Below are 24,239 nucleotides of genomic sequence, written 5' to 3'. Positions count from 1 at the left end.
TCTGATAATCATTATTTAAACTATAAAATTATAATATACATGAAATTAGAAAATGTGTGTTTAAAAGACCTCACTTGTCTGTTGAAATGACTGTGAAGGTCCCCACTTGTAAATTTATCGAGTGTGAAAAATGAAATTGAAATACTTGATGGAGCCTTATAGGCTTTGACACTAATTCAAAATCTAATAATTTTTACACAAATGTCCCCAGATATAAGGTAGGAAGACTTTTTAGGTCCCCACTTGTAAACCTGAAATAGGCTCGAAACTTAAGTGTTAAGCTTTTAATAGGTCCGATTACCTAAATTTCATTATAATAATCATTATTTAAACTATAAAATTATAATATACATGAAATTAGAAAATGTGTGTTTAAAAGACACCACTTGTCTGTTGAAATGACTGTGAAGGTCCCCACTTGTAAATTTTTCGAGTGTGAAAAATGAAATTGAAATACTTGATGGAGCCATATAGGCTTTGACACTAATTCAAAATCTAATAATTTATACACAAATGTCCCCAGATATAAGGTAGGAAGACGGTTTAGGTCCCCACTTGTAAACCTGAAATTAGCTCAAAACTTAAGTGTTAAGCTAGAAATACGACTGATTACTTAAATTTCATTCTGATAATCAATATTTTAACTATAAAATTATAATATACATGAAATTTGAAAATCTGTGTTTAAAAGACCCCACTTGTCTGTTGAAATGACTGTGAAGGTCCCCACTTGTAAATTCATCGAGTTTGAAAAATGAAATTGAAATACTTGATGGAGCCATATAGGCTTTGACACTAATTCAAAATCTAATAATTTATACACAAATGTCCCCAGATATAAGGTAGGAAGACGGTTTAGGTCCCCACTTGTAAACCTGAAATTAGCTCAAAACTTAAGTGTTAAGCTAGAAATAGGACTGATTACATAAATTTCATTCTGATAATCATTATTTAAACTATAAAATTATAATATACATGAAATTAGAAAATGTGTGTTTAAAAGACCCCACTTGTCTGTTGAAATGACTGTGAAGGTCCCCACTTGTAAATTCATCGAGTTTGAAAAATTAAATTGAAATACTTGATGGAACCATATAGGCTTTGACACTAATTCAAAATCTAATAATTTTTACACAAATGTCCCCAGATATAAGGTAGGAAGACTGTTTAGGTCCCCACTTGTAAACCTGAAATAGGCTCGAAACTTAAGTGTTAAGCTTTTAATAGGTCCGATTACCTAAATTTCATTATAATAATCATTATTTAAACTATAAAATTATAATATACATGAAATTAGAAAATGTGTGTTTAAAAGACACCACTTGTCTGTTGAAATGACTGTGAAGGTCCCCACTTGTAAATTTTTCGAGTGTGAAAAATGAAATTGAAATACTTGATGGAGCCATATAGGCTTTGACACTAATTCAAAATCTAATAATTTATACACAAATGTCCCCAGATATAAGGTAGAAAGACGGTTTAGGTCCCCACTTGTAAACCTGAAATTAGCTCAAAACTTAAGTGTTAAGCTAGAAATACGACTGATTATTTAAATTTCATTCTGATAATCAATATTTTAACTATAAAATTATAATATACATGAAATTAGAAAATGTGTGTTTAAAAGACCCCACTTGTCTGTTGAAATGACTGTGAAGGTCCCCACTTGTAAATTCATCGAGTTTGAAAAATGAAATTGAAATACTTGATGGAACCATATAGGCTATGACATTAATACAAAATGTAATAATTTATACACAAATTTCCCCAGATGTAAGGTAGGAAGACGGTTTAGGTCCCCACTTGTAAACCTGAAATTAGCTCAAAATTTAAGTGTTAAGCTAGAAATAGGACTGATTACTTAAATTTCATTCTGATAATCATTATTTAAACTATAAAATTATAATATACATGAAATTAGAAAATGTGTGTTTAAAAGACCCCACTTGTCTGTTGAAATGACTGTGAAGGTCCCACTTGTAAATTTATCGAGTGTGAAAAATGAAATTGAAATACTTGATGGAACCATATAGGCTTTGACACTAATTCAAAATCTAATAATTTTTACACAAATGTCCCCAGATATAAGGAAGGAAGACTTTTTAGGTCCCCACTTGTAAACCTGAAATAGGCTCGAAACTTAAGTGTTAAGCTTTTAATAGGTCCGATTACCTAAATTTCATTATAATAATCATTATTTAAACTATAAAATTATAATATACATGAAATTAGAAAATGTGTGTTTAAAAGACACCACTTGTCTGTTGAAATGACTGTGAAGGTCCCCACTTGTAAATTTTTCGAGTGTGAAAAATGAAATTGAAATACTAGATGGAGCCATATAGGCTTTGACACTAATTCAAAATCCAATAATTTATACACAAATGTCCCCAGATATAAGGTAGGAAGACGGTTTAGGTCCCCACTTGTAAACCTGAAATTAGCTCAAAACTTAAGTGTTAAGCTAGAAATACGACTGATTATTTAATTTTCATTCTGATAATCAATATTTTAACTATAAAATTATAATATTCATGAAATTAGAAAATGTGTGTTTAAAAGACCCCACTTGTCTGTTGAAATGACTGTGAAGGTCCCCACTTGTAAATTCATCGAGTTTGAAAAATGAAATTGAAATACTTGATGGAACCATATAGGCTATGACACTAATACAAAATGTAATAATTTATACACAAATGTCCCCAGATGTAAGGTAGGAAGACGGTTTAGGTCCCCACTTGTAAACCTGAAATTAGCTCAAAATTTAAGTGTTAAGCTAGAAATAGGACTGATTACTTAAATTTCATTCTGATAATCATTATTTAAACTATAAAATTATAATATACATGAAATTAGAAAATGTGTGTTTAAAAGACCCCACTTGTCTGTTGAAATGACTGTGAAGGTCCCCACTTGTAAATTTATCGAGTGTGAAAAATGAAATTGAAATACTTGATGGAACCATATAGGCTTTGACACTAATTCAAAATCTAATAATTTTTACACAAATGTCCCCAGATATAAGGTAGGAAGACTGTTTAGGTCCCCACTTGTAAATCTGAAATAGGCTCGAAACTTAAGTGTTAAGCTTTTAATAGGTCCGATTACCTAAATTTCATTATAATAATCATTATTTAAACTATAAAATTATAATATACATGAAATTAAAAAATGTGTGTTTAAAAGACCCCACTTGTCTGTTGAAATGACTGTGAAGGTCCCCACTTGTAAATTCATCGAGTTTGAAAAATGAAATTGAAATACTTGATGGAACCATATAGGCTATGACATTAATACAAAATGTAATAATTTATACACAAATTTCCCCAGATGTAAGGTAGGAAGACGGTTTAGGTCCCCACTTGTAAACCTGAAATTAGCTCAAAATTTAAGTGTTAAGCTAGAAATAGGACTGATTACTTAAATTTCATTCTGATAATCATTATTTAAACTATAAAATTATAATATACATGAAATTAGAAAATGTGTGTTTAAAAGACCCCACTTGTCTGTTGAAATGACTGTGAAGGTCCCACTTGTAAATTTATCGAGTGTGAAAAATGAAATTGAAATACTTGATGGAACCATATAGGCTTTGACACTAATTCAAAATCTAATAATTTTTACACAAATGTCCCCAGATATAAGGAAGGAAGACTTTTTAGGTCCCCACTTGTAAACCTGAAATAGGCTCGAAACTTAAGTGTTAAGCTTTTAATAGGTCCGATTACCTAAATTTCATTATAATAATCATTATTTAAACTATAAAATTATAATATACATGAAATTAGAAAATGTGTGTCTAAAAGACCCCACTTGTCTGTTGAAATGACTGTGAAGGTCCCCACTTGTCAATTTAACGAGTGTGAAAAATGAAATTGAATTACTTGATGGAACCATATAGGCTTTGACACTAATTCAAAATCTAATCATTTATACACAAATGTCCCCAGATATAAGGTAGGAAGACGGTTTAGGTCCCCACTTGTAAACCTGAAATTAGCTCAAAACTTAAGTGTTAAGCTAGAAATAGGACTGATTACTTAAATTTCATTCTGATAATCAATATTTTAACTATAAAATTATAATATACATGAAATTTGAAAATGTGTGTTTAAAAGACCCCACTTGTCTGTTGAAATGACTGTGAAGGTCCCCACTTGTAAATTCATCGAGTTTGAAAAATGAAATTGAAATACTTGATGGGACCATATAGGCTATGACACTAATACAAAATGTAATAATTTATACACAAATGTCCCCAGATGTAAGGTAGGAAGACGGTTTAGGTCCCCACTTGTAAACCTGAAATTAGCTCAAAATTTAAGTGTTAAGCTAGAAATAGGACTGATTACTTAAATTTCATTCTGATAATCATTATTTAAACTATAAAATTATAATATACATGAAATTAGAAAATGTGTGTTTAAAAGACCCCACTTGTCTGTTGAAATGACTGTGAAGGTCCCCACTTGTAAATTTATCGAGTGTGAAAAATGAAATTGAAATACTTGATGGAACCATATAGGCTTTGACACTAATTCAAAATCTAATAATTTATACACAAATGTCCCCAGATATAAGGTAGGAAGACGGTTTAGGTCCCCGTTCGTAAACCTGAAATTAGCTCAAAACTTAAGTGTTAAGCTAGAAATAGGACTGATTACTTAAATTTCATTCTGATAATCATTATTTAAACTATAAAATTATATTATACATGAAATTAGAAAATGTGTGTTTAAAAGACCCCATTTGTCTGTTGAAATGACTGTGAAGGTCCCCACTTGTAAATTCATCGAGTTTGAAAAATTAAATTGAAATACTTGATGGAACCATATAGGCTTTGACACTAATTCTAAATCTAATAATTTTTACACAAATGTCCCCAGATATAAGGTAGGAAGACTGTTTAGGTCCCCACTTGTAAACCTGAAATAGGCTCGAAACTTAAGTGTTAAGCTTTTAATAGGTCCGATTACATAAATTTCATTATAATAATCATTATTTAAACTATAAAATTATAATATACATGGAATTAGAAAATGTGTGTTTAAAAGACCCCACTTGTCTGTTGAAATGACTGTCAATTTAACGAGTGTGAAAAATGAAATTGAAATACTTGATGGAACCATATAGGCTTTGACACTAATTCAAAATCTAATCATTTATACACAAATGTCCCCAGATATAAGGTAGGAAGACGGTTTAGGTCCCCGTTCGTAAACCTGAAATTAGCTCAAAACTTAAGTGTTAAGCTAGAAATAGGACTGATTACTTAAATTTCATTCTGATAACCATTATTTAAACTATAAAATTATAATATACATGAAATTTGAAAATGTGTGTTTAAAAGACCCCATTTGTCTGTTGAAATGACTGTGAAGGTCCCCACTTGTAAATTCATCGAGTTTGAAAAATTAAATTGAAATACTTGATGGAACCATATAGTCTTTGACACTAATTCAAAATCTAATAATTTTTACACAAATGTCCCCAGATATAAGGTAGGAAGACTGTTTAGGTCTCCACTTGTAAACCTGAAATAGGCTCGAAACTTAAGTGTTAAGCTTTTAATAGGTCCGATTACCTAAATTTCATTATAATAATCATTATTTAAACTAAAATTATAATATACATGGAATTAGAAAATGTGTGTTTAAAAGACCCCACTTGTCTGTTGAAATGACTGTCAATTTAACGAGTGTGAAAAATGAAATTGAAATACTTGATGGAACCATATAGGCTTTGACACTAATTCAAAATCTAATCATTTATACACAAATGTCCCCAGATATAAGGTAGGAAGACGGTTTAGGTCCCCACTTGTAAACCTGAAATTAGCTCAAAACTTAAGTGTTAAGCTAGAAATAGGACTGATTACTTAAATTTCATTCTGATAATCAATATTTTAACTATAAAATTATAATATACATGAAATTTGAAAATGTGTGTTTAAAAGACCCCACTTGTCTGTTGAAATGACTGTGAAGGTCCCCACTTGTAAATTCATCGAGTTTGAAAAATGAAATTGAAATACTTGATGGGACCATATAGGCTATGACACTAATACAAAATGTAATAATTTATACACAAATGTCCCCAGATGTAAGGTAGGAAGACGGTTTAGGTCCCCACTTGTAAACCTGAAATTAGCTCAAAATTTAGGTGTTAAGCTAGAAATAGGACTGATTACTTAAATTTCATTCTGATAATCATTATTTAAACTATAAAATTATAATATACATGAAATTAGAAAATGTGTGTTTAAAAGACCCCATTTGTCTGTTGAAATGACTGTGAAGGTCCCCACTTGTAAATTCATCGAGTTTGAAAAATTAAATTGAAATACTTGATGGAACCATATAGGCTTTGACACTAATTCAAAATCTAATAATTTTTACACAAATGTCCCCAGATATAAGGTAGGAAGACTGTTTAGGTCCCCACTTGTAAACCTGAAATAGGCTCGAAACTTAAGTGTTAAGCTTTTAATAGGTCCGATTACATAAATTTCATTATAATAATCACTATTTAAACTATAAAATTATAATATACATGGAATTAGAAAATGTGTGTTTAAAAGACCCCACTTGTCTGTTGAAATGACTGTCAATTTAACGAGTGTGAAAAATGAAATTGAAATACTTGATGGAACCATATAGGCTTTGACACTAATTCAAAATCTAATCATTTATACACAAATGTCCCCAGATATAAGGTAGGAAGACGGTTTAGGTCCCCGTTCGTAAACCTGAAATTAGCTCAAAACTTAAGTGTTAAGCTAGAAATAGGACTGATTACTTAAATTTCATTCTGATAACCATTATTTAAACTATAAAATTATAATATACATGAAATTTGAAAATGTGTGTTTAAAAGACCCCATTTGTCTGTTGAAATGACTGTGAAGGTCCCCACTTGTAAATTCATCGAGTTTGAAAAATTAAATTGAAATACTTGATGGAACCATATAGTCTTTGACACTAATTCAAAATCTAATAATTTTTACACAAATGTCCCCAGATATAAGGTAGGAAGACTGTTTAGGTCTCCACTTGTAAACCTGAAATAGGCTCGAAACTTAAGTGTTAAGCTTTTAATAGGTCCGATTACCTAAATTTCATTATAATAATCATTATTTAAACTAAAATTATAATATACATGGAATTAGAAAATGTGTGTTTAAAAGACCCCACTTGTCTGTTGAAATGACTGTCAATTTAACGAGTGTGAAAAATGAAATTGAAATACTTGATGGAACCATATAGGCTTTGACACTAATTCAAAATCTAATCATTTATACACAAATGTCCCCAGATATAAGGTAGGAAGACGGTTTAGGTCCCCACTTGTAAACCTGAAATTAGCTCAAAACTTAAGTGTTAAGCTAGAAATAGGACTGATTACTTAAATTTCATTCTGATAATCAATATTTTAACTATAAAATTATAATATACATGAAATTTGAAAATGTGTGTTTAAAAGACCCCACTTGTCTGTTGAAATGACTGTGAAGGTCCCCACTTGTAAATTCATCGAGTTTGAAAAATGAAATTGAAATACTTGATGGGACCATATAGGCTATGACACTAATACAAAATGTAATAATTTATACACAAATGTCCCCAGATGTAAGGTAGGAAGACGGTTTAGGTCCCCACTTGTAAACCTGAAATTAGCTCAAAATTTAGGTGTTAAGCTAGAAATAGGACTGATTACTTAAATTTCATTCTGATAATCATTATTTAAACTATAAAATTATAATATACATGAAATTAGAAAATGTGTGTTTAAAAGACCCCATTTGTCTGTTGAAATGACTGTGAAGGTCCCCACTTGTAAATTCATCGAGTTTGAAAAATTAAATTGAAATACTTGATGGAACCATATAGGCTTTGACACTAATTCAAAATCTAATAATTTTTACACAAATGTCCCCAGATATAAGGTAGGAAGACTGTTTAGGTCCCCACTTGTAAACCTGAAATAGGCTCGAAACTTAAGTGTTAAGCTTTTAATAGGTCCGATTACATAAATTTCATTATAATAATCACTATTTAAACTATAAAATTATAATATACATGGAATTAGAAAATGTGTGTTTAAAAGACCCCACTTGTCTGTTGAAATGACTGTCAATTTAACGAGTGTGAAAAATGAAATTGAAATACTTGATGGAACCATATAGGCTTTGACACTAATTCAAAATCTAATCATTTATACACAAATGTCCCCAGATATAAGGTAGGAAGACGGTTTAGGTCCCCACTTGTAAACCTGAAATTAGCTCAAAACTTAAGTGTTAAGCTAGAAATAGGACTGATTACTTAAATTTCATTCTGATAATCAATATTTTAACTATAAAATTATAATATACATGAAATTTGAAAATGTGTGTTTAAAAGACCCCACTTGTCTGTTGAAATGACTGTGAAGGTCCCCACTTGTAAATTCATCGAGTTTGAAAAATGAAATTGAAATACTTGATGGAACCATATAGGCTATGACACTAATACAAAATGTAATAATTTATACACAAATGTCTCCAGATGTAAGGTAGGAAGACGGTTTAGGTCCCCACTTGTAAACCTGAAATTAGCTCAAAATTTAAGTGTTAAGCTAGAAATAGGACTGATTACTTAAATTTCATTCTAATAATCATTATTTAAACTATAAAATTATAATATACATGAAATTAGAAAATGTGTGTTTAAAAGACCCCACTTGTCTGTTGAAATGACTGTGAAGGTCCCCACTTGTAAATTTATCGAGTGTGAAAAATGAAATTGAAATACTAGATGGAACCATATAGGCTTTGACACTAATTCAAAATCTAATAATTTTTACACAAATGTCCCCAGATATAAGGTAGGAAGACGGTTTAGGTCCCCGTTCGTAAACCTGAAATTAGCTCAAAACTTAAGTGTTAAGCTAGAAATAGGACTGATTACTTAAATTTCATTCTGATAATCATTATTTAAACTATAAAATTATAATATACATGAAATTAGAAAATGTGTGTTTAAAAGACCCCATTTGTCTGTTGAAATGACTGTGAAGGTCCCCACTTGTAAATTCATCGAGTTTGAAAAATTAAATTGAAATACTTGATGGAACCATATAGGCTTTGACACTAATTCAAAATCTAATAATTTTTACACAAATGTCCCCAGATATAAGGTAGGAAGACTGTTTAGGTCCCCACTTGTAAACCTGAAATAGGCTCGAAACTTAAGTGTTAAGCTTTTAATAGGTCCGATTACCTAAATTTCATTATAATAATCATTATTTAAACTATAAAATTATAATATACATGAAATTAGAAAATGTGTGTTTAAAAGACCCCACTTGTCTGTTGAAATGACTGTCAATTTAACGAGTGTGAAAAATGAAATTGAAATACTTGATGGAACCATATAGGCTTTGACACTAATTCAAAATCTAATCATTTATACACAAATGTCCCCAGATATAAGGTAGGAAGACGGTTTAGGTCCCCGTTCGTAAACCTGAAATTAGCTCAAAACTTAAGTGTTAAGCTAGAAATAGGACTGATTACTTAAATTTCATTCTGATAACCATTATTTAAACTATAAAATTATAATATACATGAAATTTGAAAATGTGTGTTTAAAAGACCCCATTTGTCTGTTGAAATGACTGTGAAGGTCCCCACTTGTAAATTCATCGAGTTTGAAAAATTAAATTAAAATACTTGATGGAACCATATAGGCTTTGACACTAATTCAAAATCTAATAATTTTTACACAAATGTCCCCAGATATAAGGTAGGAAGACTGTTTAGGTCCCCACTTGTAAACCTGAAATAGGCTCGAAACTTAAGTGTTAAGCTTTTAATAGGTCCGATTACCTAAATTTCATTATAATAATCATTATTTAAACTATAAAATTATAATATACATGGAATTAGAAAATGTGTGTTTAAAAGACCCCACTTGTCTGTTGAAATGACTGTGAAGGTCCCCACTTGTAAATTTATCGAGTGTGAAAAATGAAATTGAAATACTTGATGGAACCATATAGGCTTTGACACTAATTCAAAATCTAATAATTTATACACAAATGTCCCCAGATATAAGGTAGGAAGACGGTTTAGGTCCCCGTTCGTAAACCTGAAATTAGCTCAAAACTTAAGTGTTAAGCTAGAAATAGGACTGATTACTTAAATTTCATTCTGATAATCATTATTTAAACTATAAAATTATAATATACATGAAATTAGAAAATGTGTGTTTAAAAGACCCCACTTGTCTGTTGAAATGACTGTCAATTTAACGAGTGTGAAAAATGAAATTGAAATACTTGATGGAACCATATAGGCTTTGACACTAATTCAAAATCTAATCATTTATACACAAATGTCCCCAGATATAAGGTAGGAAGACGGTTTAGGTCCCCACTCGTAAACCTGAAATTAGCTCAAAACTTAAGTGTTAAGCTAGAAATAGGACTGATTACTTAAATTTCATTCTGATAATCAATATTTTAACTATAAAATTATAATATACATGAAATTTGAAAATGTGTGTTTAAAAGACCCCACTTGTCTGCTGAAATGACTGTGAAGGTCCCCACTTGTAAATTCATCGAGTTTGAAAAATTAAATTGAAATACTTGATGGAACCATATAGGCTTTGACACTAATTCAAAATCTAATAATTTTTACACAAATGTCCCCAGATATAAGGTAGGAAGACTGTTTAGGTCCCCACTTGTAAACCTGAAATAGGCTCGAAACTTAAGTGTTAAGCTTTTAATAGGTCCGATTACCTAAATTTCATTATAATAATCATTATTTAAACTATAACATTATAATATACATGAAATTAGAAAATGTGTGTTTAAAAGACCCCACTTGTCTGTTGAAATGACTGTCAATTTATCGAGTGTGCAAAATGAAATTGAAATACTTGATGGAACCATATAGGCTTTGACACTAATTCAAAATCTAATAATTTATACACAAATGTCCCCAGATATAAGGTAGGAAGATGGTTTAGGTCCCCACTCGTAAACCTGAAATTAGCTCAAAACTTAAGTGTTAAGCTAGAAATAGGACTGATTACTTAAGTTTCACTCTGATAATCAATATTTAAACTATAAAATTATAATATACATGAATTTGATAATGTGTGCTTAAAAGACCCCACTTGTCTGTTGAAATTACTGTGAAGGTCCCCACTTGTAAATTTATCGAGTGTGAAAAATGAAATTGAAATACTTGATGGAACCATATAGGCTTTGACACTAATTCAAAATCTAATAATTTATACACAAATGTCCCCAGATATAAGGTAGGAAGATGGTTTAGGTCCCCACTCGTAAACCTGAAATTAGCTCAAAACTTAAGTGTTAAGCTAGAAATAGGACTGATTACTTAAATTTCATTCTGATAATCAATATTTTAACTATAAAATTATAATATACATGAAATTTGAAAATGTGTGTTTAAAAGACCCCACTTGTCTGTTGAAATGACTGTGAAGGTCCCCACTTGTAAATTCATCGAGTTTGAAAAATTAAATTAAAATACTTGATGGAACCATATAGGCTATGACACTAATACAAAATGTAATAATTTATACACAAATGTCCCCAGATGTAAGGTAAGAAGACGGTTTAGGTCCCCACTTGTAAACCTAAAATTAGCTTAATTCTAATCATAAGCCTATATCCTTAAGTCTATTCTTGAAACGCGGTACAAAAGCACTCGCTCCGATACCGGGAATCGAACCCGGGCCTTCTGGCTGAAAGCCAGATATCCTAGGCACTAGACCATATCGGACTTGCTTAACCAAGTTTTAATTCTATTCATAAACCTATATCCTTAAGTCTATTCCTTAAAACCGGTAACAGAGCACTCGCTCCGATACCGGGAATCGAACCCGGGTCTTCAGGGTGAGAGCCAGATATCCTAGCCACTAGACCATATCGGACTGGTTTAAGCAACCCTAGATATTATTCCTAAAAATGTGTCTTTAAATTTATTCTTTAAAAGCGGTACAAGATCGCTGTCTCCGATACCGGAATCGAACCCGGGCCTTCTGGGTGAAAACCAGATATCCTAGCCACTAGACCATATCGGACTTGCTTAAGCAAGTCTTAATTCTATTCGTAAACCTATATCCTTAAGTCTATTCTTCAAAACCGGTACAAAAGCACTCGCTCCGCTAACGGGAATCGAACCCGGGCCTTCTGGGTGAAAGCCAGGTATCCTAGCCACTAGACCATATCGGACTGTTTTGAGCAACCCTAGATATTATTCCCATAAATGTGTCTTTAAATTTATTCTTTAAAAGCGGTACAAAGCACAGTCTCCGATACCGGAAATCGAACCCGGGCCTTCAGGTTGAAAGCCAGATGTCCTAGCCGCTAGACCATATCGGACTTGCTTAACCAAGTCTTAATTCTAATCATAAACCTTTATCCTTAAGTTTATTCTTCAAAAACGGTACAAAAGCACCCGCTCCGATACCAAGAATCGAACCCGGGCCTTCTGGGTGAAAGCCAGATAACCTAGCCGCTATACCATATCGGACTGGTTTGTGCAACCCTAGATATTAGTCCTATAAATGTGTCTTTAAATTTATTCTTTAAAAGCGGTACAAAAGCACTGTCTGCGATACCGGGAATCGACCCCGGGCCTTCAGGGTGAAAGGCATATATCCTAGCCTCTAGACCATATTGGACTTCCTTAACCAAGTCTTAATTCTATTCATATAACTAAATCCTTAAGTCTATTCTTCAAAACCGGTACAAAAGCACTCGCTCCGTTAACGGGAATCGAACCCGGGCCTTTTGGTGTGAGCCAGATATCCTAGCCACTAGACCAAATCGGACTGGTTTGATCAACCCTAGATATTATTCCTAAAAATGTGTCTTTAAATTTATTCTTTAAATGCGGCACAAAAGCACTGTTTCCGATACCGGGAATCGAACCCGGACCTTCAGGGTGAAAGGCAGATATCCTAGCCTCTAGACCATATTGGACTTCCGTAACCAAGTCTTAGTTCTAATCATAAACCTATATCCTTAAGTTTATTCTTCAAAAACGGTACAAAAGCACTCGCTCCGCTACCGGTAATCGAAGCCGGGCCTTCTGGGTATCCTACCCACTGGATCATATCGGACTTGCTTAACCAAGTCTTAATTCTATTCATAAACCTATACCCTTAAGTCTATTCTTGAAAAGCGGTACAAAAGCACTCGCTCCGATACCGGGAATCGAACCCGGGCCTCCGGGGTGAAGGCCAGATATCCTAGCCACTAGACCATATCGGACTTGCTTAACCAAGTCTTAATTCTAATCATAAACCTATATCCTTAAGTTTATTCTTCAAAAACGGTACAAAAGCACTCGCTCCGCTACCGGTAATCGAACCCGGGCCTTGTGTGTGAGAGCCAGATATCCTAGCCACTAGACCATATCTGACTGGTTTGTGCAAACCTAGATATTATTCCTATAAATGTGTCTTTAAATTTATTCTATAAAAGCGGTACAAAAGCACTGTCTGCGATACCGGGAATCGACCCCGGGCCTTCAGGGTGAAAGGCAGATATCCAAGCCACTAGACCATATCGGACTGGCTTGAACAACTCTAAATATTATCCTATAAATGTGTCTTTAAGTTCATTCTTTAAAGTTTGCAAAAGCGCACTGTTTCCGATACCGGGAATCGAACCCGGGCCTTCTGTGTGAAAGCCAGATACGCTAGCCACTAGACCATATCGGACTTGCTCTACCTAGTCTTAATTCTATTCACAAACCTATATCCTTAAGTCTATTCTTCAAAACCGGTACAAAAGCACCCGCTCCGATACCGGGAATCGAACCCGGGCCTTCTGGGTGAGAGCCAGATATCCTAGCCACTAAACCACATCGGACTTGCTTATCCAAGTCTTATTTCTATTTATAAACCTATGTCCTTAAATCTATTCTTCAAAACCGGTACAAAAGCACCCGCTCCGATACCGGGAATCGAACGCGGGCATTCTGGGTGAAAGCCAGGTATCCTACCCACCAGACCATATTGGACTTGCTCAACCAAGTCTTAATTCAATTCAAAAAACCTATATCCTTAAGTCTATTCCTGAAAAGCGGAACAAAAGCACTCGCTCCGAAAACGGGAATCGAACCCGGGTCTTCTGGGTGAGAGCCAGATATCCTAGCCACTAGACCATATCGGACTGGTTTAAGCAACCCTAGATATTATTCCTAAAAATGTGTCTTTAAATTTATTCTTTAAAAGCGGTACAAAAGCACTGTCTCCGATACCGGAATCGAACCCGGGCCTTCTGGGTGAAAACCAGATATCCTAGCCACTAGACCATATCGGACTTGCTTAAGCAAGTCTTAATTCTATTCGTAAACCTATATCCTTAAGTCTATTCTTCAAAACCGGTACAAAAGCACTGGCTCCGCTAACGGGAATCGAACCCGGGCCTTCTTGGTGAGAGCCAGATATCCTAGCCGCGATACCATATCGGACTGGTTTGTGCAACCCTAGATATTAGTCCTATAAATGTGTCTTTAAATTTATTCTTTAAAAGCGGTACAAAAGCACTGTCTCCGATACCGGGAATCGAAACCGGGCCTTCTGGGTGAAAGCCAGATGTCCTAGCCACTAGACCATATCAGACCCGTTCGAGCAACCCTAGATATTATTCCTAAAAATGTGTCTTTAAATTTATTCTTTAAAAGCGGTACAAAAGCACTGTCTCCGATACCTGGAATCGAACCCGGGCCTTCTGGGTGAAAGCCAGATATCCTAGCCACTAGACCATATCGAACTTGCTCAACCAAGTCTTAATTGTAATCATAAACCTATATCCTTAAGTTTTTTCTTCAAAAACGGAACAAAAGCACTCGCTCCGTTACCGGGAATCGAACCCGGGCCTTCAGGTTGAAAGCCAGATGTCCTAGCCGCTAGACCATATCGGACTTGATTAACCAAGCCTTAATTCTAATCATAAACCTTTATCCTTAAGTTTATTCTTCAAAAACGGTACAAAAGCACCCGCTCCGATACCAAGAATCGAACCCAGGCCTTCTGGGTGAAAGCCAGATATCCAAGCCACTAGACCATATCGGACTGGTTTGAGCAACCCTAGATATTATTCTTTTAAATGTGGCTTTAAATTTATTCTATAAAAGCGGTACAAAAGCATTGTCTGCGATACCGGGAATCGACCCCGGGACTTCAGGGTGAAAGGCAGATATCCTAGCCTCTAGACCATATTGGACTTCCTTAACCAAGTCTTAATTCTAATCATAAACCTATATCCTTAAGTTTATTCTTCAAAAACGGTACAAAAGCACTCGCTCCGATCCCGGGAATCGAACCCGGGTATTCAGGGTGAAAGCCTGATATCCTAGCAACTAGACCATATCAGACTGGTTTCTGCAACCCTAGATATTATTCCTATAAATGTGTCTTTAAATTTATTCTATAAAAGCGGTACAAAAGCATTGTCTGCGATACCGGGAATCGAACCCGGGCCTTCTGGGTGAAAGCCAGATATCCTAGCCACTAGACCATATCGGACTTGCTTAACCAAGTCTTAATTCTATTCATAAACCTATATCCTTAAGTCTATTCCTCAAAACCGATACAAGAGCACTCGCTCCGATACCGGGAATCGAACCCGGGCCTTCTGGGTATCCTACCCACTAGACCATATCGGACTTGCTTAACCAAGTCTTAATTCTATTCATAAACCTATATCCTTAAGTCTATTCCTCAAAACCGGTACAAGAGCACTCGCTCCGATACCGGGAATCGAACCCGGACCTTCTGGGTATCCTACCCACTAGACCATATCGGACTTGCTTAACCAAGTCTTAATTCTATTCATAAACCTATATCCTTAAGTCTATTCCTCAAAACCGATACAAGAGCACTCGCTCCGATACCGGGAATCGAACCCGGGCCTTCTGGGTATCCTACCCACTAGACCATATCGGACTTGCTTAACCAAGTCTTAATTCTATTCATAAACCTATATCCTTAAGTCTATTCCTTAAAACCGGTAAAAGAGCACTCACTCCGATACCGGGAATCGAACCCGGGTCTTCAGGGTGAAAGCCTGATATCCTAGCCTCTAGACCATATCGAACTGGTTTGTGCAACCCTAGATATTATTCCTATAAATGTGTCTTTAAATTTATTCTTTAAAAGCGGTACAAAAGCACTGTCTCCGATACCGGGAATCGAACCCGGGCCTTCTGGGTGAAAGCCAGATATCCAAGCCACTAGACCTAACGGACTGGTTTGAGCAACCCTAGATATTATTCCTATAAATGTGTCTTTAAATTTATTCTTTAAAAGCGGTACAAAAGCACTGTCTCCGATACCGGGAATCGAACCCGGGCCTTCTGGGTGAAAGCCAGATATCCAAGCCACTAGACCATAACGGACTGGTTTGAGCAACCCTAGATATTATTCCTATAAATGTGTCTTTAAATTTATTCTTTAAAAGCGGTACAAAAGCGCTGTCTCCGATACCGGGAATCGAACCCGGACCTTCTGGGTATCCTACCCACTAGACCATATCGGACTTGCTTAACCAAGTCTTAATTCTATTCTTAAACCTATATCCTCAAGTCTATTCCTCAAAACCGGTACAAAAGCACTCGCTCCGATCCCGGGAATCGAACCCGGGTATTCACGGTGAAAGCCTGATATCCTAGCCACTAGACCATATCGGACTGGTTTGTGCAACCCTAGATATTATTCCTATAAATGTGTCTTTAAATTTATTCTTTAAAAGCGGTACAAAAGCACTGTCTCCGATACCGGGAATCGAACCCGGGCCTTCTGGGTGAAAGCCAGATATCCTATTCACTAGACCATATCGGACTTGCTTAACCAAGTCTTAATTCTATTCATAAACCTATATCCTTATGTCTATTCCTCAAAACCGGTACAAGAGCACTCGCTCCGGTACCGGGAATCGAACCCGGGCCTTCTGGGTATCCTACCCACTAGACCATATCGGACTTGCTTAACCAAGTCTTAATTCTATTCATAAACCTATATCCTTAAGTCTATTCTTCAAAACCGGTACAAAAGCACTCGCTCCGATAACGGGAATCGAACCCGGGCCTTCTGGGTGCGAGCCAGATATCCTAGCCGCTGTACCATATCGGACTGGATAGTGCAACCCTAGATATTATTCATATAAATTTGTCTTTAAATTTATTCTTTAAAAGCGCTTCAAAAGCACTGTCTCCTATACCGGGAATCGAACCCGGGCCTTCTGGGTATCCTACCCACTAGATCATATCGGACTTGCTTAACCAAGTCTTAATTCTATTCATAAACCTATATCCTTAAGTCTATTCTTCAAAACCGGTACAAAAGCACTCGCTCCGATACCTGGAATCGATCCCGGGCCTTCTGGGTGCAAGCCAGATATCCTAGCCACTTGACCATATCGGACTTGCTTAACCAGGTCTTAATTCTATTCATAACCTATATCCTTAAGTCTATTCTTCAAAACCGGTACAAAAGCACTCGCTCCGATTCCGGGAATCGAACCCGGGCTTTCTGGGTGAAGCCAGGTATCCTTGCCACTAGACCATATTGGACTAGCTCAACCAAGTCTTACTTCTATTCTTGAAATGCGGTACAAAAGCACAGTCTCTGATACCGGGCCTTCTGGGTGAAGCCAGATATCCTAGCCACTAGACCATATCCGACTTGCTTAACCAAGTCTTAATTCTATTCATAAACCTATATCCTTAAGTCTATTCCTCAAAACCGGTACAAGAGCACTCGCTCCGATACCGGGAATCGAACCCGGACCTTCTGGGTATCTTACCCACTAGACCATATCGGACTTGCTCTACCAAGTCTTAATTCTATTCACAAACCTATATCCTTAAGTCTATTCTTCAAAACCGGTACAAAAGCACTCGCTCCGATTCCGGGAATCGAACCCGGGCTTTCTGGGTGAAGCCAGGTATCCTTGCCACTAGACCATATTGGACTAGCTCAACCAAGTCTTACTTCTATTCTTGAAATGCGGTGCAAAAGCACAGTCTCCGATACCGGGCCTTCTGGGTGAAGCCAGATATCCTAGCCACTAGACCATATCGGACTTGCTTAACCAAGTCTTAATTCTATTCATAAACCTATATCCTTAAGTCTATTCCTCAAAACCGGTACAAGAGCACTCGCTCCGATACCTGGAATCGATCCCGGGCCTTCTGGGTGCAAGCCAGATATCCTAGCCACTTGACCATATCGGACTTGCTTAACCAGGTCTTAATTCTATTCATAACCTATATCCTTAAGTCTATTCTTCAAAACCGGTACAAAAGCACTCGCTCCGATACCTGGAATCGATCCCGGGCCTTCTGGGTGCAAGCCAGATATCCTAGCCACTTGACCATATCGGACTTGCTTAACCAGGTCTTAATTCTATTCATAACCTATATCCTTAAGTCTATTCTTCAAAACCGGTACAAAAGCACTCGCTCCGATTCCGGGAATCGAACCCGGGCTTTCTGGGTGAAGCCAGGTATCCTTGCCACTAGACCATATTGGACTAGCTCAACCAAGTCTTACTTCTATTCTTGAAATGCGGTACAAAAGCACAGTCTCCGATACCGGGCCTTCTGGGTGAAGCCAGATATCCTAGCCACTAGACCATATCCGACTTGCTTAACCAAGTCTTAATTCTATTCATAAACCTATATCCTTAAGTCTATTCCTCAAAACCGGTACAAGAGCACTCGCTCCGATACCGGGAATCGAACCCGGACCTTCTGGGTATCTTACCCACTAGACCATATCGGACTTGCTCTACCAAGTCTTAATTCTATTCACAAACCTATATCCTTAAGTCTATTCTTCAAAACCGGTACAAAAGCACTCGCTCCGATTCCGGGAATCGAACCCGGGCTTTCTGGGTGAAGCCAGGTATCCTTGCCACTAGACCATATTGGACTAGCTCAACCAAGTCTTACTTCTATTCTTGAAATGCGGTGCAAAAGCACAGTCTCCGATACCGGGCCTTCTGGGTGAAGCCAGATATCCTAGCCACTAGACCATATCGGACTTGCTTAACCAAGTCTTAATTCTATTCATAAACCTATATCCTTAAGTCTATTCCTCAAAACCGGTACAAGAGCACTCGCTCCGATACCGGGAATCGAACCCGGACCTTCTGGGTATCTTACCCACTAGACCATATCGGACTTGCTCTACCAAGTCTTAATTCTATTCACAAACCTATATCCTTAAGTCTATACTTCAAAACCGGTACAAAAGCACTGTCTGCGATACCGAGAATCGAACCCGGGCCTTCTGGGTGAAAGCCAGATATCCTAGCCACTAGACCATATCGGACTTGCTTAACCAAGTCTTAATTCTATTCATAAACCTATATCCTTAAGTCTATTCTTCAAAACCGGTACAAAAGCACTCGCTCCGATACCGGGAATCGAACCCGGGTCTTCTGGGTGAGAGCCAGATATCCTGGCCACTAGACCATATCGGACTGGTTTAAGCAACCCAAGATATTATTCCTAAAAAAGTGTCTTTAAATTTATTCTTTAAAAGCGGTACAAAATCGCTGTCTCCGATACAGGAATCGAACCCGGGCCTTCTGGGTGAAAACCAGATATCCTAGCCACTAGACCATATCGGACTGGCTTGAACAACTCTAAATATTATCCTATAAATGTGTCTTTAAGCTCATTCTTTAAAGTTTGCAAAAGCGCACTGTTTCCGATACCGGGAATCGAACCCGGGCCTTCTGTGTTTAAGCCAGATACCCTAGCCACTAGACCATATCGGACTTGCTCTACCAAGTCTTAATTCTATTCACAAACCTATATCCTTAAGTCTATTCTTCAAAACCGGTACAAAAGCACCCGCTCCGATACCGGGAATCGAACCCGGGCCTTCTGGGTGAGAGCCAGATATCCTAGCCACTAGACCATATCGGACTTGCTTAACCAAGTCTGATTTCTATTTATAAACCTATGTCCTTAAGTCTATTCTTCAAAACCGGTACAAAAGCACCCGCTCCGATACCGGGAATCGAACGCGGGCATTCTGGGTGAAAGCCAGGTATCCTACCCACTAGACCATATTGGACTTGCTCAACCAAGTCTTAATTCAATTCAAAAAACCTATATCCTTAAGTCTATTCCTGAAAAGCGGAACAAAACACTGGCTCCGATAACGGGAATCGAACCCGGGTCTTCTGGGTGAGAGCCAGATATCCTAGCCACTAGACCATATCGGACTGGTTTAAGCAACCCTAGATATTATTCCTATAAATGTGTCTTTAAATTTATTCTTTAAAAGCGGTACAAAAGCACTGTCTCCGATACCGGGAATCGAACCCGGGCCTTCTGGGTGAAAGCCAGATGTCCTAGCCACTAGACCATATCGGACCGGTTTGAGCCACCTTAGATATTATTCCTAAAAATGTGTCTTTAAATTTATTCTTTAAAAGCGGTACAAAAGCACTGTCTCCGATACCTGGAATCGAACCCGGGCCTTCTGGGTGAAAGCCAGATATCCTAGCCACTAGACCATATCGGACTTGCTTAACCAAGTCTTAATTCTATTCATAAACCTATATCCTTAAGTCTATTCTTCAAAACCGGTACAAAAGCACTCGCTCCGATACCGGGTCTTCTGGGTGAGAGCCAGATATCCTAGCCACTAGACCATATCGGACTGGTTTAAGCAACCCTAGATATTATTCCTATAAATGTGTCTTTAAATTTATTCTTTAAAAGCGGTACAAAAGCACTGTCTCCGATACCGGGAAACGAACCCGGGCCTTCTGGGTGAAAGCCAGATGTCCTAGCCACTAGACCATATCAGACCCGTTCGAGCAACCCTAGATATTATTCCTAAAAATGTGTCTTTAAATTTATTCTTTAAAAGCGGTACAAAAGCACTGACTCCGATACCTGGAATCGAACCCGGGCCTTCTGGGTGAAAGCCAGATATCCTAGCCACTAGACCATATCGAACTTGCTTAACCAAGTCTTAATTGTAATCATAAACCTATATCCTTAGGTTTTTTCTTCAAAAACGGAACAAAAGCACTCGCTCCGTTACCGGGAATCGAACCCGGGCCTTCAGGTTGAAAGCCAGATGTCCTAGCCGCTAGACCATATCGGACTTGATTAACCAAGCCTTAATTCTAATCATAAACCTTTATCCTTAAGTTTATTCTTCAAAAACGGTACAAAAGCACCCGCTCCGATACCAAGAATCGAACCCAGGCCTTCTGGGTGAAAGCCAGATATCCAAGCCACTAGACCATATCGGACTGGTTTGAGCAACCCTAGATATTATTCCTTTAAATGTGTCTTTAAATTTATTCTATAAAAGCGGTACAAAAGCATTGTCTGCGATACCGGGAATCGAACCCGGGCCTTCTGGGTGAAAACCAGATATCCTAGCCACTAGACCATATCGGACTTGCTTAAGCAAGTCTTAATTCTATTCGTAAACCTATATCCTTAAGTCTATTCCTTAAAACCGGTAAAAGAGCACTCGCTCCGATACCGGGAATCGAACCCGGGTCTTCAGGGTGAAAGCCTGATATCCTAGCCTCTAGACCATATCGAACTGGTTTGTGCAACCCTAGATATTATTCCTATAAATGTGTCTTTAAATTTATTCTTTAAAAGCGGTACAAAAGCACTGTCTCCGATACCGGGAATCGAACCCGGGCCTTCTGGGTGAAAGCCAGATATCCAAGCCACTAGACCTAACGGACTGGTTTGAGCAACCCTAGATATTATTCCTATAAATGTGTCTTTAAATTTATTCTTTAAAAGCGGTACAAAAGCACTGTCTCCGATACCGGGCATCGAACCCGGGCCTTCTGGGTGAAAGCCAGATATCCAAGCCACTAGACCATAACGGACTGGTTTGAGCAACCCTAGATATTATTCCTATAAATGTGTCTTTAAATTTATTCTTTAAAAGCGGTACAAAAGCACTGTCTCCGATACCGGGAATCGAACCCGGACCTTCTGGGTATCCTACCCACTAGACCATATCGGACTTGCTTAACCAAGTCTTAATTCTATTCATAAACCTATATCCTCAAGTCTATTCCTCAAAACCGGTACAAAAGCACTCGCTCCGATCCCGGGAATCGAACCCGGGTATTCAGGGTGTAAGCCTGATATCCTAGCCACTAGACCATATCGGACTGGTTTGTGCAACCCTAGATATTATTCCTATAAATGTGTCTTTAAATTTATTCTTTAAAAGCGGTACAAAAGCACTGTCTCCGATACCGGGAATCGAACCCGGGCCTTCTGGGTGAAAGCCAGATATCCTAGCCACTAGACCATATCGGACTTGCTTAACCAAGTCTTAATTCTATTCATAAACCTATATCCTTAAGTCTATTCCTCAAAACCGGTACAAGAGCACTCGCTCCGATACCGGGAATCGAACCCGGACCTTCTGGGTATCCTACCCACTAGACCATATCGGACTTGCTTAACCAAGTCTTAGTTCTATTCATAAACCTATATCCTTAAGTCTATTCTTCAAAACCGGTACAAAAGCACTGTCTCCGATACCGGGAATCGAACCCGGGCCTTCTGGGTGAAAGCCAGATATCCTATTCACTAGACCATATCGGACTTGCTTAACCAAGTCTTAATTCTATTCATAAACCTATATCCTTAAGTCTATTCCTCAAAACCGGTACAAGAGCACTCGCTCCGATACCGGGAATCGAACCCGGACCTTCTGGGTATCCTACCCACTAGACCATATCGGACTTGCTTAACCAAGTCTTAGTTCTATTCATAAACCTATATCCTTAAGTCTATTCCTCAAAACCGGTACAAGAGCACTCGCTCCGATACCGGGAATCGAACCCGGGCCTTCTGGGTATCCTACCCACTAGACCATATCGGACTTGCTTAACCAAGTCTTAATTCTATTCATAAACCTATATCCTTAAGTCTATTCTTCAAAACCGGTACAAAAGCACTCGCTCCGATAACGGGAATCGAACCCGGGCCTTCTGGGTGAGAGCCAGATATCCTAGCCGCTATACCATATCGGACCGGTTTGTGCAACCCTAGATATTAGTCCTATAAATGTGTCTTTAAATTTATTCTTTAAAAGCGGTACAAAAGCACTGTCTCCGATACCGGGAATCGCACCCGGGCCTTCTGAATGAAAGCCAGATATCCTAGCCTCTAGACCATATCGGACTTATTCCAAGTCTTAATTCTATTCATAAACCTATATCCTTAAGTCTATTCCTCAAAACCGGTACAAGAGCACTCGCTCCGATACCGGAAATCCAACCCGGGCCTTCTGGGTGAGAGCCAGATATCCTAGCCGCTATACCATATGTGACTGGATAGTGCAACTCTAGATATTATTCATATAAATGTGTCTTTAAATTTATTCTTTAAAAGCGCTTCAAAAGCACTGTCTCCGATACCGGGAATCAAACCCGGGCCTTCTGGCTGAAAGCCATATATCCTAGGCACTAGACCATATCGGACTTGCTTAACCAAGTTCTAATTCTATTCATAAACCTATATCCTTAAGTCTATTCCTTAAAACCGGTAAAAGAGCACTCGCTCCGATACCGGGAATCGAACCCGAGTCTTCAGGGTGAAAGCCTGATATCCTAGCCTCTAGACCATATCGGACTGGTTTGTGCAACCCTAGATATTATTCCTATAAATGTGTCTTTAAATTTATTCTTTAAAAGCGGTACAAAAGCACTGTCTCCGATACCGGGAATCGAACCCGAGCCTTCTGGGTGAAAGCCAGATATCCTTGTCACTAGACCAAATCTGACTTATTCCAAGTCTTAATTCTATTCATAAACCTATATCCTTAAGTCTATTCCTCAAAACCGGTACAAGAGCACTCGCTCCGATACCGGGAATCGAACCCGGATCTTCTGGGTATCTTACCCACTAGACCATATCGGACTTGCTTAACCAAGTCTTAATGCTATTCATAAACCTATATCCTTAAATCTATTCTTCAAAACCGGTACAAAAGCACTCGCTCCGATAACGGGAATCGAACCCGGGCCTTCTGGGTGAGAGCCAGATATCCTAGCCGCTATACCATATCGGACTGGATAGTGCAACCCTAGATATTATTCATATAAATGTGTCTTTAAATTTATTCTTTAAAAGCGCTTCAAAAGCACTGTCTCCGATACCGGGAATCAAACACGGGCCT

General features: G+C 37.3%; 16 non-coding genes across 16 annotated transcripts; all 16 read right to left on the bottom strand.

The window, feature by feature from the left end:
• Positions 1 to 11,885: 11,885 nt before the first annotated feature.
• Positions 11,886 to 11,957, bottom strand: TRNAE-CUC (transfer RNA glutamic acid (anticodon CUC)). The gene has a single exon. It is a non-coding gene; the product is annotated as a tRNA-Glu (tRNA).
• A 379-nt stretch (positions 11,958 to 12,336) lies between these two features.
• TRNAE-UUC (transfer RNA glutamic acid (anticodon UUC)) lies at positions 12,337 to 12,408 on the bottom strand. Its single transcript has one exon. It is a non-coding gene; the product is annotated as a tRNA-Glu (tRNA).
• A 1,425-nt stretch (positions 12,409 to 13,833) lies between these two features.
• TRNAE-CUC (transfer RNA glutamic acid (anticodon CUC)) lies at positions 13,834 to 13,905 on the bottom strand. Its single transcript has one exon. It is a non-coding gene; the product is annotated as a tRNA-Glu (tRNA).
• Positions 13,906 to 14,136: 231 nt separating this feature from the next.
• On the bottom strand, positions 14,137 to 14,208 carry TRNAE-CUC (transfer RNA glutamic acid (anticodon CUC)). Its single transcript has one exon. It is a non-coding gene; the product is annotated as a tRNA-Glu (tRNA).
• A 1,286-nt stretch (positions 14,209 to 15,494) lies between these two features.
• On the bottom strand, positions 15,495 to 15,566 carry TRNAE-UUC (transfer RNA glutamic acid (anticodon UUC)). The gene has a single exon. It is a non-coding gene; the product is annotated as a tRNA-Glu (tRNA).
• An 800-nt stretch (positions 15,567 to 16,366) lies between these two features.
• TRNAE-UUC (transfer RNA glutamic acid (anticodon UUC)) lies at positions 16,367 to 16,438 on the bottom strand. The gene has a single exon. It is a non-coding gene; the product is annotated as a tRNA-Glu (tRNA).
• Positions 16,439 to 16,808: 370 nt separating this feature from the next.
• On the bottom strand, positions 16,809 to 16,880 carry TRNAE-UUC (transfer RNA glutamic acid (anticodon UUC)). Its single transcript has one exon. It is a non-coding gene; the product is annotated as a tRNA-Glu (tRNA).
• Positions 16,881 to 17,099: 219 nt separating this feature from the next.
• On the bottom strand, positions 17,100 to 17,171 carry TRNAA-CGC (transfer RNA alanine (anticodon CGC)). The gene has a single exon. It is a non-coding gene; the product is annotated as a tRNA-Ala (tRNA).
• A 2,284-nt stretch (positions 17,172 to 19,455) lies between these two features.
• TRNAE-CUC (transfer RNA glutamic acid (anticodon CUC)) lies at positions 19,456 to 19,527 on the bottom strand. The gene has a single exon. It is a non-coding gene; the product is annotated as a tRNA-Glu (tRNA).
• Positions 19,528 to 19,906: 379 nt separating this feature from the next.
• On the bottom strand, positions 19,907 to 19,978 carry TRNAE-CUC (transfer RNA glutamic acid (anticodon CUC)). Its single transcript has one exon. It is a non-coding gene; the product is annotated as a tRNA-Glu (tRNA).
• Positions 19,979 to 20,208: 230 nt separating this feature from the next.
• Positions 20,209 to 20,280, bottom strand: TRNAE-CUC (transfer RNA glutamic acid (anticodon CUC)). The gene has a single exon. It is a non-coding gene; the product is annotated as a tRNA-Glu (tRNA).
• Positions 20,281 to 20,359: 79 nt separating this feature from the next.
• On the bottom strand, positions 20,360 to 20,431 carry TRNAE-UUC (transfer RNA glutamic acid (anticodon UUC)). The gene has a single exon. It is a non-coding gene; the product is annotated as a tRNA-Glu (tRNA).
• A 79-nt stretch (positions 20,432 to 20,510) lies between these two features.
• On the bottom strand, positions 20,511 to 20,582 carry TRNAE-UUC (transfer RNA glutamic acid (anticodon UUC)). The gene has a single exon. It is a non-coding gene; the product is annotated as a tRNA-Glu (tRNA).
• A 217-nt stretch (positions 20,583 to 20,799) lies between these two features.
• On the bottom strand, positions 20,800 to 20,871 carry TRNAE-UUC (transfer RNA glutamic acid (anticodon UUC)). The gene has a single exon. It is a non-coding gene; the product is annotated as a tRNA-Glu (tRNA).
• A 1,426-nt stretch (positions 20,872 to 22,297) lies between these two features.
• On the bottom strand, positions 22,298 to 22,369 carry TRNAE-UUC (transfer RNA glutamic acid (anticodon UUC)). The gene has a single exon. It is a non-coding gene; the product is annotated as a tRNA-Glu (tRNA).
• Positions 22,370 to 22,588: 219 nt separating this feature from the next.
• TRNAE-UUC (transfer RNA glutamic acid (anticodon UUC)) lies at positions 22,589 to 22,660 on the bottom strand. The gene has a single exon. It is a non-coding gene; the product is annotated as a tRNA-Glu (tRNA).
• Positions 22,661 to 24,239: the final 1,579 nt, after the last annotated feature.

The sequence above is a fragment of the Phalangium opilio genome, unplaced genomic scaffold, assembly GCF_054372755.1.
Source record: "Phalangium opilio isolate 3A_F unplaced genomic scaffold, DU_Popi_V2 ptg000055l_1, whole genome shotgun sequence".
In the NCBI taxonomy this organism is placed as follows: Eukaryota; Metazoa; Arthropoda; class Arachnida; order Opiliones; family Phalangiidae; genus Phalangium; species Phalangium opilio.
The sequence above is the reverse complement of the archived record's forward strand: the minus strand, read 5'-3'. Positions and strand labels throughout refer to the sequence as shown.